The sequence below is a fragment of the Schistocerca piceifrons genome, chromosome 11 (assembly GCF_021461385.2).
Source record: "Schistocerca piceifrons isolate TAMUIC-IGC-003096 chromosome 11, iqSchPice1.1, whole genome shotgun sequence".
NCBI classification, from domain to species: domain Eukaryota; kingdom Metazoa; phylum Arthropoda; class Insecta; order Orthoptera; family Acrididae; genus Schistocerca; species Schistocerca piceifrons.
Genome location: NC_060148.1, coordinates 22,133,219 through 22,153,262, shown reverse-complemented (window position 1 = coordinate 22,153,262; position 20,044 = coordinate 22,133,219). Strand labels below are relative to the sequence as shown.

The 20,044-nt window shown below is 43.1% G+C and overlaps 1 protein-coding gene and 1 non-coding gene across 2 annotated transcripts in view; both read right to left on the bottom strand.

Moving 5' to 3' along the window:
* LOC124720242 overlaps nt 1-20,044 on the bottom strand; it is a 219,654-nt gene that overhangs the window by 61,933 nt on the left and 137,677 nt on the right. The gene's annotated exons all lie outside the window — the stretch shown is intronic.
* Trnai-uau lies at nt 19,688-19,761 on the bottom strand. Its single transcript has one exon. It is a non-coding gene; the product is annotated as a tRNA-Ile (tRNA).

The window sequence follows — 20,044 nt, the reverse complement described above, 5'->3', positions numbered from 1 at the left end:
TGTGGGAGCATACACCTTGAGTCAGATTGCGATTCACATTTTTTATTGTCATTAAATTCAATTGCTAGGGAGGTTACGCTAGGTTCCATTTCTATTAAATATTGTCTTAAAAATTCTCCGGAAAGGTTACAGCTTCCATAAAGTCTCTACTTTGCCTACGAACTTAGAGACAACGTGAAGTATATATAGGGTGTAAACGATTATTGATTACATCGTAGCATAGTTATGTAGTGGAAGTGGAAACGAAGAATTTTATACAAGACACTTGTGGTCTATTAAGTTGGGAAACAGCCACCAACAGGTTTACAAGACTACATGAGCTATAGCCCACGCGCGTCGCGTGAGATTTTCATGTTCTCTTCTCCAGCTCTCTACACATCGTCATCGATTGTTTCGCAGTTGTTGCTTGCATTAGCTTGTTATCTCTTCACTGCCTAATTATTACATGTTTGTCTGCTTGTTGTATCTGCTCGTAACGGGCAACACATCGTCCATAATTGGCGAGCAGTCTGTACTCGGGGCCGGTTTTCCGTGCGCCACCCTATATTATTTCCCTGCGATCAGCCACACAAGGGTACGGTTGGCTAAACGAGAGGTTCTGCAGAATCACAGAAATTACTTCTAAAAGTGTGTAAGAATTCTGTAATGAATAAAACTCTGTACTCCAGGGGGGAGGCAAGTGGCCCCTCTTGGTGCCCTCCATCCTTCAGTCACCTACACTACTGGTTTTCAGTTTTGTCGTAAGAACCGTATACCAAGCACAAATGAACGGTGAACGAGTAAAAATGAACGATTCCCAAAAACGAACGATCAGCAGTGAACTAGTTCCCAAGGATGAACGAGTTTGCCCATCTCTATTCATAGCTTTAAAGCAAACAGTTTCTATTCACTGCTGAAGGAGAAGCAAGACAACCTTCTGACAATGTCCTCTGACTGCCAAAAGAATTAACCCTTGTCAAAAAATACCTGATCAGAATGTCGATTACAGTAGGCAATTATACCTATACAATTTTGCCATTGTAGTAGGTTCCTCTAAATCAAAGTTAACCACTAATAATGTCTCGATTCACACTTGGCTTGAACATGAATGTAAGAAGGGGTCAAATGAAATATGTGTTCAGCTCTTTACCACCGTTTGTGCCATACAGACACGAGCAACATACTAACTTTGAACTGGACTCGCATTCGGAAGGACGACGGTTCAATCCCGCGTCTGGCCATCCTGATTTAGGTTTTCCGTGATTTCCCTAAATCAATCCAGGCAAATGCCGGGATGGTTCCTCTGAAAGGGCACGGCCGACTTCCTTCCCCGTCCTTCCCTAATCCGATGAGTCCGATGACCACGCTGTCTGGTCTCCTTCCCCAAACAACCAACCAACCAACAAACTTTGAGATTAATTGCCGATGGATGCCCTGGGCAAAATAAGAACACAATAGTTGTCTCAACGCTGTGTCACTGTATGTACAAACATGCGCCAGGAGTACACAAAACTGAAGTTATTTATCGCGTGACTGGACATTCATTCATGCCTCCTGATAGAGTTTTTGGGCTCATCGAAAGGCAACTGCGGAAACGAGAAGTGATAGTTCAGCCATCCGAGTACCGTACAGTATGGGACCCTTCACATGCTACTGAAGAGACTCGAAGGTAGTTGACAGGAAAGGAGCCATTCAAAACATCACTAAACCCGCAGCATCATTCCCCTTCCAGATAACGAAAGTAAAGCGAGTGATCATCATCTGTGATTCTCACAATGCTATAAAAGTCCGAGGGGAGCCTAATTATAATCCTGAAATCAACCTACCAGTGTCCGTATGCAAACGTGGGAAACACTTAGGACACACAAACTCGAGCTGCATTACGAACACGGTCGTTCCTATTAATGAAAAGAAACTGGAGCATGTTTCAAAACTCCTCCAGAAACACTACGGTGAGTCCTGGAGGGAACGTGAATCCCTGTCGTGGTACATGACATTACTAGGTTCCAGCGGGTCAGGGGCATCAGTTGAATCAGAATACCTAGCAGGAGAAGATGATGACATTGTTCCAGATATGATGTATTAAGTGGATTGCAGTTTGTCAGTTGTTACACCTTGTACCTTCAGAAATATTAAAACAAATTAAAACTGAATACACAGTTTTATGTTCACTCCCTATCCTCTCCTCATGTACAACTAGTCAGGTTCAAAATTGTCCATGTCCATTTCAATTGCATGCAAAAGTGGCCATGTGCAAAGTCAGATGCAAAACTGTCCAAGTCCATTGGAACTATTGACGGCCTTGGGAGAGCCAGTCCTGACAAAACTCTACCATCTGCTGAGCAAGCTGTATGAGACAGGCGAAATACCCTCGGACTTCAAGAAGAATATAATAATTCCAATCCCAAAGAAAGAAGGTGCTGACAGATGTGAAAATAACCGAACAATCAGTTTAATAAGTCACGGTTGCTACGGTTGCTAAATACTAAAGCGAATTCTCTACAGACGAACAGAAAAACTGGTAGAAGCCGACCTCAGGGAAGATCAGTTTGGATTCCGTAGAAATATTGGAACACGTGAGGCAATACTGACCCTACGACTTATCTTAGAAGCTAGATTAAGGAAAGACAAACCTACGCTTCTAGCATTTATAGACTTAGAGAAAGCTTTTGACAATGTTGACTGGAATACTCTCTTTCAAATTCTGAAGGTGGTAGTGGTAAAATTCAGGGAGCGAAAGGCTATTTACAATTTGTACAGAAACCTGATGGCAGTTATAAGAGTCGAGGGGTATGAAACGGAAGCAGTGGAGACAGGGTTGTAGCCTATCGCCGATGTTATTCAATCTGTATATTGAGCAAGCAGCGAAGGAAACAAAAGAAAAATTCGGAGTAGGTATTAAAATCCATGGAGAAGAAATAAAAACTTTGAGGTTCACCGATGACATTGTAATTCTGTCAGAGACAGCAAAGGACTTGGAAGAGCAGTTGAACGGAATGGACAGTGTCATGAAAGGAGGGTATAAGATGAACATCAACAAAAGCAAAACCAGGATAATGGAATGTAGTCGAATTAAGTCGGGTGATGCTGCGCGAATTAGATTAGGAAATGAGACACTTAAAGCAGTAAAGGAGTTTTGCTATTTGGGGAGCAAAATAACTGACGATGGTCGAAGTAGAGAGGATATAAAATGTAGACTGGCAATGGCAAGGAAAGCGTTTCTGAAGAAGAGGAATTTGTTAACATCGAGTATAGATTTAAGTGTCAGGAAGTCGTTTCTGAAAGTATTTGTATGGAGTGTAGCCATGTATGGAAGTGAAACATGGACGATAACTAGTTTGGACAAGAAGAGAATAGAAGCTTTCGAAATGTGGTGCTATAGAAGAATGCTGAAGATTAGATGGGTAGATCATATAACTAATGAGGAGGTATTGAATAGGATTGGGGAGAAGAGAAGTTTGTGGCACAACTTGACTAGAAGAAGGGATCGGTTGGTAGGACATGTTCTGAGACATCAAGGGATCACCAATTTAGTATTGGAGGGCAGCGTGGAGGCTAAAAATCGTAGAGGGAGACCAAGAGATGAATATACTAAGCAGATACAGAAGGATGTAGGCTGCAGTAGGTACTGGGAGATGAAGACGCTTGCACAGGATAGAGTAGCATGGAGAGCTGCATCAAACCAGTCTCAGGACTGAAGACCACAACAACAACAACAACAACACAGATTTATGTTCACTCCATATCCGCTCCTCATGTACAACTAGTCAGGTTCAACTGTCCATGTCCATTTCAGTTGCGTCCAAAAGCGGCCATCTGCAAAGTCAGATGCAAAACTGTCCAAGTCCATTTTTATTTTGCTTATATCTTACATGTTTTGAGTTCCTGATTCTTTATTTTCAATAGCCCAAATGGTTTTGTACTAATCCATACTTATGTATACAACATACAGTGTAGGGCAGTGTGTATTTACCAAGTGAAAACAGTTTTTCCACTTTTTCTCAAAACCGATTATGGAGGACATGGACAGTTTTGCATCTACATCTACATCTACATCTACATGCATACTCCGCAAGCCACCTGACGGTGTGTGGCGGAGGGTACCTTGAGTACCTCTAACGGTCTCCCTTCTATTCCAGCCTCGTATTGTTACTGGAAAGAAGGATTGTTGGTATGCCTCTGTGTGAGCTCTAATCTCTCTGATTTTATCCTCATGGTCTCTTCGCGAGATATATGTAGCAGGGAGCAATATACTGCTTGACTCTTCGGTGAGAGCCCGTACCGAGCTACTGAGCGTCTCTCCTGCAGAGTCTTCCACTGGAGTTTATCATCTCCGTAACGCTTTCGCGATTACTAAATGATCCTCTAACGAAGCGCGCTGCTCTCCGTTGGATCTTCTCTATCTCTTCTATCAACCCTATCTGGTACGGATCCCACACTGCTGAGCAGTATTCAAGCAGTGGGCGGACAAGCGTACTATAAGGTACTTCCTTTGTTTTCGGATTGCATTTCCTTAGGATTCTTCCAATGAATCTCAGTCTGGCATCTGCTTTACCAACGATCAACTTTATATGATCATTCCATTTTAAATCACTCCTAATGCGTACTGCCAGATTACTTATGGAATTAACTGCTTCCAGTTGCTGACCTGCTATATTGTAACTAAATGACAAGGGATCTATCTTTCTATGTATTCGCAGCACATTACACTTGTCTACATTGAGATTCAATTGCCATTCCCTGCACCATGCGTCAATTCGTTGCAGATCGTCATGCATTTCAGTACAATTTTCCACTGTTACAACCTCTCGATATACCACAGTATCATCCGCAAAAAGCCTCAGTGAACTTCCGATGTTATCGACATGGTCATTTATGTATATTGTGAATAGCAACGGTCCTACGACACTCCCCTGCGGCACACCTGAAATCACTCTTACTTCGGGAGACTTCTCTCCATTGAGAATGACATGCTACGTTCTGTTATCTAGGAACTCTTCAATCCAATCACACAATTGGTCTGATAGTCCATAAGCTCTTACTTTGTTCATTAAACGACTATGGGGAACTGTATCGAACGCCTTGCGGAAGTCAAGAAACACGGCATCTACCTGTGAACCCGTGCCTATGGCCCTCTGAGTCTCGTGGACGAATAGCGCGAGCTGGGTTTCACACGACTGTCTTTTTCCTACAGAGTAGATTTCTAGTCTCCAGAAAAGTCATTATACTCGAACATAATACGTGTTCCAAAATTCTACGACTGATCGACGTTAGAGATATAGGTCTATAGTTCTGCACATCTGGCCGACGTCCCTTCTTGAAAACGGGGATGATCTGTGCCCTTTTCCAATCCTTTGGAACGCTACGCTCTTCTAGAGACCTAGGCGACTCACTTGCTTCACACTCACAAAGAAACAAATATCGCATATAAACACCGATGTTTTGGAGAAAATCATCGATATGTCGATACTTAGTGGGCAGTCGCACCCTGTGGCGACCACACTGGGATCCGAACGCAGAGGCCGCCTCGTTCGGGTTTGACTGGCAGCGTGAGGTGAGCCACGGAAACGCGAGAACCGTCCCCAAGTGCTGGTGCCGGGAATCGAAACCGCCTCCCGCCGAAAGGTGATCCTCCAGACCGACCAGTTGAGTCGCTCAGCCTGGAGTCTAAATATAGTGACGAGCTGTCTGGAGGCAGTTGAAACACAAAACGCGACAGCCGTCTTCCCGCTGCTGGGCCTATCTAACCTCCAGCCGACGTAACCCTGTGACGACTCCGGCTGGCTACGTAAGCTCCGTGTTCTTCTCACTTCGGCTGGTATTACACTATCAAATTTCTTTGTCCAATATCTTTGTCAAAGATATTTGATAGTGTAATAGGGACTTTGTCAAATGTCGTCCAATATTTGATCAAATCTAGGGCCTCGCTGTAGATTTGATCAAACAAATCGCTTGTCTTCTGTTCACCGCAATGTGACATGTTACCACATGGAGCGCTAGCATCGCTGCAGCGTTCTGTCGTCTGTAGTGTTTTTATAACCATTGCCGGTAAATACAATTGGTGTGTGCCGACAACTACAAAATGAATAGAGATGTATGAAGCTGATGAGGCGCTTTACAACGTGAGGCACCCTGAATACAAAAATAGATTAAGAAGATCCTGACCTGACCTAACCTGACCTAACCTAACATAACCTAACATAACCCTCTCCTGTAGCAAGGAATCGGAGTGTTACACTGAGCCTGTCTTCTGCAGATGTAGCAGTTCTTCAGTGAATATTGTGCTTTGTGATATGAGGATACACTTCACTGAGCACATACAGAAATGTATGCTCATCCATTCTTAAGTAATTGATGTACCACTTGACGTCTTCCACTGTAAGCTCACGTAACAAGTTTTGTTGAATGCTTATATCGTGTCGTCGTAAAACCCACGGCTTCACCCAGATTAGATTAGTTTTTCGTTCCATAGATCCGTGCTGAGGAGATCCTCGTGGATGTGGAACATGTCAATTTTTTAAAGCTGAAATAACAATACTAATAGTATGAATAAATACAATACATCACTTGTTTCTATTAAAAATTTCGCCAATGGAGTAGTCTTTCAGGCTCCTTTTAAACTGATCTTTATTTGTAACCAAATTTTTTATATTTGGTGGCAAATTATTGAAGATGAGTGTTCCTGAGTAACGGACCCCTTTTTGATCTAAAGAAAGTGCTTTCAAGTCCTTGTGCAGATCATTTTTGTTCCTGGTATTGTATGTACGAACTGAGTTGTTTGTTGGAAAAAGAGATATATTATTTAGGACAAATTTCATTAAGGAGTAAATGTACTGAGAGGCAGTAGTCAGTATTCCCAGTTCTTTGAAGAGGTTTCTACAGGACGTCCGTGAATTTACTCCACAAATAATACGTATTACACGCTTTTGGACTCTGAAAACTTTTGTTTGACTTGAAGATTTACCCCAAAATATTATACCGTATGACATTATGGAATGAAAGTTGGCAAAGTATGCAAGCTTTTTCATTTTTATGTCACCTATGTCTGCTAACACTCGAATTGCAAATACGGATTTGTTAAGGCCTTTCTGCAGTTCTGTGGTGTGCTCCTCCCAACTGAATTTGTTATCAAGTTGTAATCCCAGGACTTTTAAGACTGTCAACCTCGTATGTATGGTTCCTTTTTCCCCCCACTTCTTTTCCGCATGTGCACACAATGCAACTGGAGTACGTAGAACTGCTGCGGTTAATAACAAGTTGTTGTCAGCCATCTTGAACTTTGACGAAAAATTTGATGACAGTGTAATACCCCTTCTAGCGCTACGTCGAAGATCTTTGTCAAATATATTGGACAGAATATTGGATCACATCTTTGATCAAATCTTTGACAAAGAAATTTGATAGTGTAATACCGGCCTTTGCGACGGATTTTTTACGTGCGTGCGTGCGATGCTCCAATTGCGACGTATTATACGTCGCTGCTGCAATGCAATTCCTTTTATAATTTTTGTTCACCTACCTCTTTACAGCGGCAGATCTTCGCACGTAAACTCCTGACTGCAGCTACTTACGAGATCACAGAAAAGCAGTGTTGAGGAAACTGTAACCTCATAGCTACACGCCGGAGGCCGCTATAAGTAAAATTTGCTCAAAATTGTCTATGTACCTTAAAGAAACGATTCGGAAAGGGGATGTCACTCGTACTTTAAACATGAAGTTCAAATTTAAACCTTCAATAGATCTTTATTGCCGTTAAGCAAGATCATCAGCCCACATTTACCAAAATTACTAAAGTTTATGCTCACAGTTATCGCCATACCTAAAACAGCCAGAACTTTTACCTTCCCAAATTCCGAAACCAATTACTTGTAACACAGTCAATGATCGGCCAATTACTTCTGCACATGATATTCAGTGGTTGTCTTTAGTAAAAGTTTATGCTCGCCATAAAATACTCAGTAAGAATATGCTCAGTACCGCCACGCTATATAATTCAAAGTTCGCTCGCGATTTTCGTCGGAACGAATTATCACAACACTCTAAAGTTTTCATAAACAGTTTCTGGTCACAACCCGATACCATTAACACTGGACCATAACGCGGAAGTCATCCCAAGACTTCATCTCACACATAATGCGAAAAGTCACATCCAGCATAACCGCCTCCAGTCAAAGCTACCTCGCGACTCCCCTCTCAGTCTCCCACACTCAAAACTATATCTCCTCGCTAGGCGGCCAACCGTCTCGCTTCTCATTGGCTGTCAGCACTTACGACCAATGAGAACTCACTTCTAGGGCGCAGCTGGCGCCAAAATCTAGCAAGCACCAACCACTTCTCTAGGCTCATTGACGTCATCAAATTAAGTAACACACAACTCTCTAATTAAATAAAAAAAACAAAATGAACTATAAGCTTTACCCTATATCTGGAAATTTATCATGTAGTCGCGAATGTTCTGGCTGTCTTATACATAAGCATACATACTTGGGCATCCGACATTCACTAGTAGGGGAACCACTAGCGGATTCGTTCCCACGTTACAGAGTTGGAACACTTGCCAGTTCCTGTAGAGAATTACGTGAATGATTTTTAGTAATGCCGAACGTCCAACATACTCTCACGCACGCATTCTCATTCACACGCACCCTAACACACAATACACATATTTACTTACAATTCTCGTCCGCAGCTCGTGGTCGTGCGGTAGCGTTCTCGCTTCCCACGCCCGGGTTCCCGGGTTCGATTCCCGGCGGGGTCAGGGATTTTCTCTGCCTCGTGATGGCTGGGTGTTGTGTGCTGTCCTTAGGTTAGTTAGGTTTAAGTAGTTCTAAGTTCTAGGGGACTGATGACCATAGCTGTTAAGTCCCATAGTGCTCACAGGGGAACCTCCCCACCGCACTCCCCTCAGATTTAGTTATAAGTTGGCACAGTGGATAGGCCTTGAAAAACTGAACACAGATCAATTGAGAAAACAGGAAGAAGTTGTGTGGAACTGTGAAAAGAATTAGTAAAATATAGAAATTGAGTAGTCCATGCGCAAGATAGGTAATATCAAGGACAGTAGAAGCGAAGGAGCGACGTGGTCCCGTGGTTAGCGACAGCGGTTACGAAACGAGAGGTCCTAGGTTCAAATCTTCCCTCGAGTGAATAAGTTTAAATTTTTATTTTCAGTTTATGTGATAAACTCTTATGTTTTCATCACTTTTTTGAGAGTGATTATCACATCCACAAGAAAACCTAAATCGGGCAAGGTAGAAGAATCTTTTTACCCATTCGCCAAGTGTGCAAGTTAGGTGGGCCGACAACATATTCCTGTCATGTGACGCACATGCCGTCACCAGTGTCGTATAGAATATATCAGACGTGTTTTCCTGTGGAGGAATCGGTTGACCTATGACCTTGCGATCAAATGTTTTCGGTTCCGATTGGAGAGGCACGTCCTTTCGTCTACTAACCGCACGGTTTTGCGATGCGGTCGCAAAACACAGACACTAAACTTATTACAGTGAATAGAGACGTCAATGAACGAACGGACAGATAATAACTATGCAAAAATAAAGAAAGTAAAATTTTCACTCGTGGGAAGACTTGAACCAAGGACCTCTTCTTCACCAGCTGCTCACGCTACCACGGGACCACGGCGCTCGTCCATGATGTTGCCTATGTGGCCCATGGACTACTCAGTTTGTATATTTTGCTTATTTTTTTCATAGTTTCACACAACTTCTCCCTGTTTTCTCGATTGATCTGTGTTCAGTTTATCAAGGCCTATCCACTGTGCCAAGTTATAACTAAATCTGAGGGGGGTGCGATGGGGAGGTTCCCTTGTCAGAGCCATTTGAACCATTTGAACTTAGAATTCTTGAAATTATTATTATAGAAAAGTTACAGAGGTTTTCTGACACTAAAAACTTTCCAGATTTATATATGAACACTGAAAATGTTATCAGATCATGGTACGTAGTCACTGAAGGTGAACTATTACATCACTGTATTTATTTAAATTCTTGACCGTCGGAAAATTACGGTTTTTTTATGGAATTTTACTAACTTCCAAAATACAACTATTTTTGATCTCAGACGTTAACATATTGTTTGTTTTCACAACAGAAGGTTCTACATCAAATATGACGTTCCTCAGGTTATTGCTTTTATTACTTATTAATATTTTTAGTTTCGTATAATGTCAGTGACCAGCCAGCGCTACTCCACTGCTTTCACACGTGCAGCTGCAACAGATGGTCGTGACGTCAGTCTGCTGGACACAACTCGTCCGTTACTGACCGTATAATACTCTACCGGCTTACATTGCAAAAAATGGTTCAAATGGCTCTGAGCACTATGGGACTTAACATCTGAGGTCATCAGTCCCCTAGAACTTAGAACTACTTAAACCTAACTAACCTAAGGACATCACACACATCCATGCCCGAGGCAGGATTCGAACCTGCGACCGTAGCAGCAGCGCGGCTCCGGACTGGAGCGCCTAGAACCGCACGGCCACCGCGGCCGGCGCTTACATTGCAGCCCGCATACATTCTGAAGTAAAGCTTTTAATAGACAAACGGGCGATCGCGCACTGGTTGCGACGCCACAACTTGCACCTGCTGTTAGGGCTGTTGACATTTTTAAGAATATCGCGCATCCGATACATCGATATTTAACAAGTATAGTCGTCGGCAACCGATACATCGAAAAGAATTATAGATATATCGAAGAAAAGAAATGTCGATTTACCGGCATATATAAAAAAACGGCTGCACATTGAAAATATACTGCCGGTTTTAGAGCTGTATGTTTATGTATTGACTTGTTATTGGATAGCTGCCGAGAATTCTTCCGGGTTGTATGGCCGTGGTCCATGGAACTCTTCTATCCCTGACGTTTCGTCCTGGACTAGGTTGGACATGTTCGGAGGTGCTCCTGGCTGTGAAGAGTCTTGCCGACCGACGAGGCGGACGTCGAAGAACGGCCTAAATACCGTGGAGAGTGGGCGTGGTCTGGATTTCAACTGACAGCAGAGATAAACCTTGCGAAAGATAAAATATAACTATTGATCATAGTGCGTCCAAGATAAAAACTTCTCGTCGATTCTGTAGCGCCACTGTCCATATATCGTTGTATTTCATGACTTCTTCTTTTCTGATAAAATTATCTCCATGTTTGTATACCGAGTGATCAAAAAGTCAGTATAAATTTGAAAACTTAATAAACCACGGAATGATGTAGATAGAGAGGTAAAAATTGACACACATGCTTGGAATGACATGGGGTTTTATTGGAAAAAAAATTCACAAAATGTCCGACAGATCGCGCTGGACAGCAAAACGTCAGTGACTGCGCATGACAATCGTGTATAAAAGGAGCTGTGATGAGAGAGAGAATCAGATGCGCCAGCAGTCGCAGCATGTTGACGTTACCTAAAAAGGCGCTTTTAGTGAAGCTGTATTATCAGAATGGGGAATGTGCTAGTTCAGCGTTACGATCCTATCGCCGTAGGAAGGGGATTCGAACGGGTTGACAAATGCAGCTGTGGCGAGAATGATTTCGAAGTTCGAAGCCACGGGTTGTTTAGACGATAGACCCCGTAGTGGCCGACCGAGCACAAGGCGTAATGCTGCTGAGACAGTTCAGGAAGAAATGGAGACTGTAGCGGGTTCGTCTGTGCACGGGGAAGTCAGCGCTCGTGCAGTCGCACGTCGCACCGGCATTCCGTACACTACTGTTTGGTTGGCACTGAGGCGTACCCTCCGATGCTATCCGTACAAAATCCATCGGCATCGTGAACTGTTACCTGGCGATTTAGCGAAGCGGAGGGCATTGGCGGTGTGGGCGTTTCAAAAGATAGAGGAAGATGACGATTGGTTGAGTAACGTGTTGTGGGCCGATGAAGATCATTTCACGCTCCGAGGGTCTGTCAACGCCCACAACTGCACAATTTGGGCTACCTAAAATCCTAGAACTGTCGTGGAAACTCCATTGCACGACGAGAAAGTCACGGTATGGGTTGGATTTACCACATCTACCGTTATCGGGCCTTTTTTCTTCGAGGAAAAGCGTAATTCTGGTTTTGTAACTGTTACCGTGACGGGTGAGAGGTACGCCGATGTGTTACGGAATCACATCATCCCCAGCCTGGCTGATAAACACCTGCTGGAACGCACGATGTTTATGCAGGATGGCGCTCCACCCCATATTGCTAGACGCGTGAAAGATCTCTTGCGCGCAAGTGTATCGTGATCGACCGACATCTCTAGGAATGCTGAAAGACAACATCCGACGCCAATGCCTCACCATAACTCCGGACATGCTTCACAGTGCTGTTCACAACATTATTCCTCGACTTCAGCTATTGTTGAGGAATGATGGTGAACGTACTGAGCATTTCCTGTAAAGAACATCATCTTTGCTTTGTCTTACTTTGTTATGCTAATTATTGCTATTCTGATCAGATGAAGCGTCATCTGTTGGACATTTTTTGAACTTTTGTATTTTCTTGGTTTTAATAAAACCCCATGTCATTCCAAGCAAGTGTGTCAATTTGTACCTCTCTATCTACATTATTCCGTGATTTATTCAGTTTTCAAATTTATACCAACTTTTTGATCACCCGGTATTTCGATGGCTCCTCTATACAGCCGTGGATAATAGTTCGTCAAAGTACATAAATCTTCAGTTTCCGAAAATTTCACTACGTGATCACCCGACGGAAGAGCATGTTCCGCCACGGCTGACTTGTATGTTTTCCCTAGTCGGCAAAGATTTTTACGTTCCTTCAACCGTGTATTCACACTTCTCTTTGTAGTTCCAGTGTAGACCCTACCACACGTACACGCAATGTTGTATACATCACTTCCAGACCGAGGGGGACGTTTATCCCTAACGGAACAAAGTGCTTGGCCTATTTTCTTAGTTGGTCTGCAAATGGGTCGAACGTTATGTTTGCTTAAAATCTTGCCGATTTGATCTGTTACTTTTTTGACGAAGGGTAGAGAAACCGTGTTCTTCCATCGCTGTGACCTATCGTTGTCCTTAGGCCTCCTGCTATTCGGTCACAAAACTCTATTAATTTCCTTGCTAGAGTACCCATTCTTCTCAAAAGCCTGCTGTAGAATTTTTTTAACTCGGCGTCCAGGTATTCCGGCGTAAAAATCGTTTTAGCTCTGTCCACTAGACTTTTAATTACACCTCTTTTCTGTTGTGGATGATGACTGGAACCCTTATGCGAGTATCTGTCGGAATGTGTAACCTTCCGAAAGACTATGTTTCAAGCTGCCATCAGTCTGTCTCATAACGAAGACACCCAAGAAGGACATTGCAGTCGGCTGGTGTGGCCGAGCGGTTCTAGGCGCTTCAGTCCGGAACCGCGCTGCTGCTACGGTCGCAGGTTCGAATCCTGCCTCGGGCATGGATGTGTGTGATGTCCTTAGGTTAGTTAGGTTTAAGTAGTTCTAAGTCTAGGGGACTGATGACCTCAGATGGTAAGTCCCATAGTGCTTAGAGCCATTTGACCCAAGGATATTGCATTGTCTTTCTCCATTTCCGTGGTGTAATGGTACTTGAATTACGAAACCATTACGGCACCTCACCTCAACCTCTCGATACCAGCAATATTCTACTGTGTTTCTGTAAAATAGTTAACATATTTCTGTGACAACATTCAGATTTGATTTCATTAATGTAGAGGTACTTCGATACATCGATATGTATATATTGCAATGATATTATTCTTATGTGTATTCTTTCTTTTGTCGCTATGATCATTGACGTACTTGTAACTCTGATTTTTGGGCGCGTAAGCGGTTATTAGAGAGTCAAGCTTTGGTCGTCATGTAAAAAAGACGCAAATTGTAATCAGTTTATGAACTGTCAACTTTAACAGTGAGGAAGATATTTTCAAGTATGTTTTATATTGTGAAGTGATGTTTTGGAACGAGTTACGTGATATTGCAACAAAAGTAATAAAAAAAAAGAAGTGTAACTTAAATTCGGAGTGCTGATTACTTTTTTACATCACCATTGTCCTAACTTGCAAAAGTTTAATCTTCAAGAATGGTTTATGAAACACATCTATAAAACTTTTGAATATCGCAGAACAACACCTAGGCCTCTTTGCATCCGAGCTTGGAATCATCACCACCTAGATTTTCGACGACTGGGCTACGAGTTCACAACGAGGCTAGCGTGGGAAACACGAAAAGATGAGCGCCTAGCTTATCCATTATTTCAAGAAATGACTTTATTAACTGTGCTCCAATGACACCTGCCGCATAATATAACTTTGTTGTTGCCCGAAAATGCAGTATTTAGCAGCGTGAGCAACACTACAATCATAATTAATTTTTGACCTTAGTTGTGGTAGCGTTGTTAGAATGGTAAAGTGGATTTTAGGATTTATACTATTTAAATAACAAAAGAATACCTCTATAGCTTTTTTGCCGTGTGACCAAAACACAAATGTATCACCCACGTATCGATACCATCGACATGCTTTCTCATTCGCTTTTTCCAGATCTAATTGTTCGAATTTTTCCACGTAAAAATTAGCGTTCGTAGGGCTCAATGAGTTACCCATGGCCACACCATCCACCTGCTGCAATATTGGATACTCTGTACATTAACAAGCTGGCAGCCTGCCTAACGCCCCCTAGAGCCAGAATAGAAAGGAAAACGATGCGTGTTTACGCTTGGTGATAACCACTTTGCCAGCAACGGTAACTGCATGTAAGTGGCACAATAATGGGTGGCCAATGGCTCTGTCCTTCCGTTTCGTCACGTATCGGATTTGTCCGCAACATTTCATGTCGACTTCCCTGTTTTTTTCATTTCTGCAAATGCAGTGACCTAGCAGGAGTTGTGTGGAAATGGCGCGGTGAAGCTGAGTGTTGCAGCGCCGATTACGTCAGCATTTCTCGTCACACATCCTCGCTCACCGGAGAGACCAATCTCGTCGTTTACATTTTTGTTCATCGTTTTCAGCAGCTCTTTCTGAAGAAATCCAATGTGAAGAAATAGCACACTAGTCGAGTTAAAAATTCTTTTTTTAAGGCAACTGATGTGCTATTTCTTCACATCGGAAATCTTGTTATACCCACCAGTGCAATTCGACTACTACTTTTGTGCCACCTATACTTGCTTCACACATTCAAAGAGAAAGACTGGACGTCATGAAAGCTCAAAAATCAGAAAACTCCTTCACACAATGAAAGGAAAATTATGATCTACCATAGTTTCACAAGGACAACTTCAAACACTTCCAGAAAATTGTGAAAAAATATAAAATAGAAATATCGACACTCGATATTGCCTGTTTGATATCGATATATCTATTTTTTCCAACGGCGCTGCATGCTATAGACCAGGACACTACCAAGAACTTTTTATGTACGAGGTGCATTCAAGTTCTAAGACCTCCGATTTTTTTTTTCTAACTAACTACTCACCCGAAATCGATGAAACTGGCGTTACTTCTCGACGTAATCGCCCTGCAGACGTACACATTTTTCACAACGCTGACGCCATGATTCCATGGCAGCGGCGAAGGCTTCTTTAGCAGTCTGTTTTGACCACTGGAAAATCGCTGAGGCAATAGCAGCACGGCTGGTGAATGTGCGGCCACGGAGAGTGTCTTTCATTGTTGGAAAAAGCCAAAAGTCACTAGGAGCCAGGTTAGGTGAGTAGGGAGCACGAGAAATCACTTCAAAGTTGTTATCACGAAGAAACTTTTGCGTAACGTTAGCTCGATGTGCAGGTGCGTTGTCTCGGTGAAACAGCACACGCGCAGCCCTTCCCGGACGTTTTTGTTGCAGGGCAGGAAGGAATTTGTTCTTCAAAACATTTTCGTAGGATGCACCTGTTACCGTAGTGCCCTTTGGAACGCAATGGGTAAGGATTACGCCCTCGCTGTCCGAGAACATGGACACCATCATTTTTTCAGCACTGGCGGTTACCCGAAATTTTTTTGGTGGCGGTGAATCTGTGTGCTTCCATTGAGCTGACTGGCGCTTAGTTTCTGGATTGAAAAATGGCATCCACGTCTCATCCATTGTCACAACCGACGAAAAGAAAGTCCCATTCGTGCTGTCGTTGCGCATCAACATTGCTCGGCAACGTGCCACACGGGCAGTCGTGTGGTCGTCCGTCAGCATTCGTGGCACCCACCTGGATGACACTTTTCGCATTTTCAGGTCGTCATGCTGGATTGTGTGCACAGAACCCACAGAAATGCCAACTCTGGAGGCGATCTGTTCGACAGTCATTCGGCGATCCCCCAAAACAATTCTCTCCACTTTCTCGATCGTGTCGTCAGACCGGCTTGTGCGAGCCCGAGGTTGTTTCGGTTTGTTGTCACACGATGTTCTGCCTTCATTAAACTGTCGCACCCACGAACGCACTTTCGACACATCCATAACTCTATCACCACATGCCTCTTCAACTGTCGATGAATTTCAATTGTTTTCACACCACGCAAATTCAGAAAACGAATGATTGCACACTGTTCAAGTAAGGAAAACGTCGCCATTTTAAGTATTTAAAACAGTTCTCATTCTCGCCGCTGGCGGTAAAATTCCAGCTGCCGTACGGTGCTGCCATCTCTGCGACGTATTGACAATGAACGCGGCCTCGTTTTAAAACAATGCACATGTTTCTATCTCTTTCCAGTCGAGAGAAAAAAAATCAGAGGCCTTAGAAGTTGAATGCACCTTGTATATATGGTAGATACAGTAAGTCCGCACGGCGGGGGCGACTGTGTAATGCTTGCATCTCACTTTTAATAATCCAGCAGTTGGTTCAAATGGCTCTGAGCACTATGGGACTTAACATCTGAGGTCATCAGTCCCGTAGAGCTTAGAACTACTTAAACCTAACTAAGCTAAGGACATGGGACTTAACATCCATGCCCGAGGCAGGGTTCGAACATGCGACCATAGCTGTCGCGCGGTTCCAGACTGTAGCGCCTAGAACCGCTTTATACTCCCATTTTTCAATACCTGATATTAACCTGTCATAAAACGATTGTGCATATACAACTTCATTTGTATATAAGTGATACCGCGTAAATGGTTAATGTCCAGAGTGATGGCATTTTAACGGAAATGATCAAAAATATAATTAGTTCATTGAAATTATCCATTATGTAATATGGTTATAATAGAATTGTTTTGAATAATAACATATAAATTATTGTTGTTGCATTGGTTGTTTATCTATGGTATGTTGTATTCAGGGCCTGAAGATGATGTTTTAACAACACCGAATCTGTCGTTGTCTTCAGTCCTGAGACTGGTTTGATGCAGCTCTCCATGCTACTCTATCCTGTGCAAGCTTCATCATCTCCCAGTACTTACTGCAGCCTACATCCTTCTGAATGTGCTTAGTGTGTTCATCTCTTGGTCTCCCTCTACGATTTTTACCCTCCACACTGGCCTCCAATGCTGAATTGGTGATCCCTCGATGTCTCAGAAGATGTCCTACCAACCGATCCCTTCTTCTTGTAAAGTTGTGCCACAAACTCCTCTTCTCCCGAATTCTCTTCAATACCTCCTCATTAGTTATGTGATCTACCCAGCTAATCTTCAGCATTCTTCTGTAGCACCGCATTTCGAAAGCTTATCAGATAGGATTAACAGAGGACTTCGAGAAGGTCAAAGAAGAGGAGTACATTTTGCATTATCGAGAAATAAGGGAGAGACAGTGCCACTGACATGATATAGTATTTGGGGTGGACATAATTAAAACAGATAAGAGTGAAGTAATGGTATTTGGAAGAGAGAAAGGAATGAATGGAAATATTACCTTGAATGGAGAACCCCTCAAAGTGGTAGAAAGTTTCACTTATTTAGGGAGTGAAATATCTAGGGATGGAAGGATAACTAACGAAATTAATAGGAGGTTACAGAAGGGAGGCAATTTCTACCAAACAATAAAACATCTGATTTGGAATAATGAAGTTTCAGAAAGAGCAAAACTCCTGATGTATAAGAATTATTACTTCTCTATTGTCACCTATGGTGGAGATACATGGACAATGAAACAAAGGGACTGGAGCAGACTGCAAGCAGGGGAAATGAAATTTCTCAGAGCAGTTAAGGGAAAAACAAGAATGGACAGAGTAAGGAATGTAGAGATTAGAAAGGACCTCAAAAAAGTATGAGAGAAGAAATTGAAAGAAAGAGATTAAGATGGTATGGGCATGTTAAGAGGATGTGTGGGCAGAGACTCCCCAAAATTATGGAAGAACTAAAGATGGATGGGAAAAGACCTAGAGGGCGCCCAAGAACACGGTGGGAAATGGGAGTGAGAATATCTGTTGAAAGGAGAGGTGTGACCTGGCAGCAAGTGGTGGGAGGACCGAGCCAAGTGGAGAGGACTCGTCAGCACCCAGACCCGGCAGTAGCTGGAGCGGGATTGGGATATAGATAGATAGATAGATAGATAGATAATTTAAACAAAGGCGTTTCTCGTTGTGGCGGAATCTTCTCACTAAATTCCAGTCACCAACTTTCTCCTCCGAATGCGAAAATATTTTGTGGACGCCGACATACATGTTGTTGTTGTTGTGGTCTTCAGTCCTCAGACTGGTTTGATGCAGCTCTCCACGCTCCACATACATAAGGGATCATAAGTAAGGAAAACTAGGGCTCGCACGGAAACTTATAGGTATTCGTTTTTTTCCACGCGCGCTTCGAGGTTGGAATAATAAAGCGTCGTTGTGAAGGTGGCTTGATGAACGTTCTGCCAGGTACTTAAGTGTGAATTCCAGGTTATCCACGTACATGTAGGTGTGACGCAAAACTCGTCCCTCAGACACTAACAGACTGGATAGAGGCAGACACGGCCCGACATTTCTGTCAAAGATTATTGCTCGGCATGAAAGTTGGTGGTACCAGTAAAACCCTCACAAGGAGCGTCGAACGACTGAATGGCAGGCTCCTGGATCACAAGCCTCAAAGAAAGTCAAACGGCAACGTTCGAGAACAAAGACAATGTTGATGGCACTCTTTGATACTAAAGAATTAGTTCACCGCGAGTATGTTCTTCCAGGTGAAACAGTGAACCAAACACTTTACATCAAAGCTTGAAACATTTGCGGCAAGCAATTTGACAAACTGCGACATTCTCTTGTTATTATCCACGGATATAGCTTGCAGTAAACATCTATCGGTGTTGCTGCTGTAAAAAGAATTCAGAATTCTGGATCTGATGATGGTCATTAAAGACCGAAACCGGTAATCTGGTAAATAGAAAAAATTGCGACCATAGGCGTAAATTAAAGGAAACTTAAGGATTTTGACGTCGCCGACCTGATCTGTGGCATCCTCAGGAGTGGTTCTTAGTGCATGGCAATGGATGATCCCATACCGATGTATCCATTACCGAGTGTCTGGCCAGACACTCTGTTATTGCCATCCCACATACATCATATTCGCCTCACCTCTCGACTTCCGATTTTTTTAAATTTTTTCTGCGAGTGAAACGGTGACTGGAAAGATATCGCAGACATCCAACGGATTGTGACAAATGAACTTAGAAGCATCGCAGTTGAGGATTTTCCTGCTTTCAAGATCTCCTGAAGCATTGGCAACTGTGTATACAGGGTGAAAAGTATTTAAACCGACTAACTCTGGTAGTAAATGATGACTGACTGAAACCCTCAGCTGCCGACAGGTGTAGTTGATATACCTCGATGCGGACAGCTGAAAATGTGTGCCCCGACCGGGACTCGAACCCGGAATCTCCTGCTTATATGGCAGACGCTCTATCCATCTGAGCCACCGAGGACACAGATGAATAGCGCGACTGCAGGGACTTATCCCTTGCACGCTTCCCGTGAGACTCACATTCCCACCTGTCCACAGTTCTATATATGTAATGTCCCTTATAGACATTTGCCCATACACTCATTACTCGCGCACGCTTTGGCGAATCCCGTAACAGTTTGGGCAACCTGTACGCATTCACACAGACGAAGGTCAATGGCTGGGTAGCCTTTAACTATATATATATGAAGACAATAACCGTTCTCGAAAGAAGCGTCTCTAAGGTACATTACATATGTAGAACT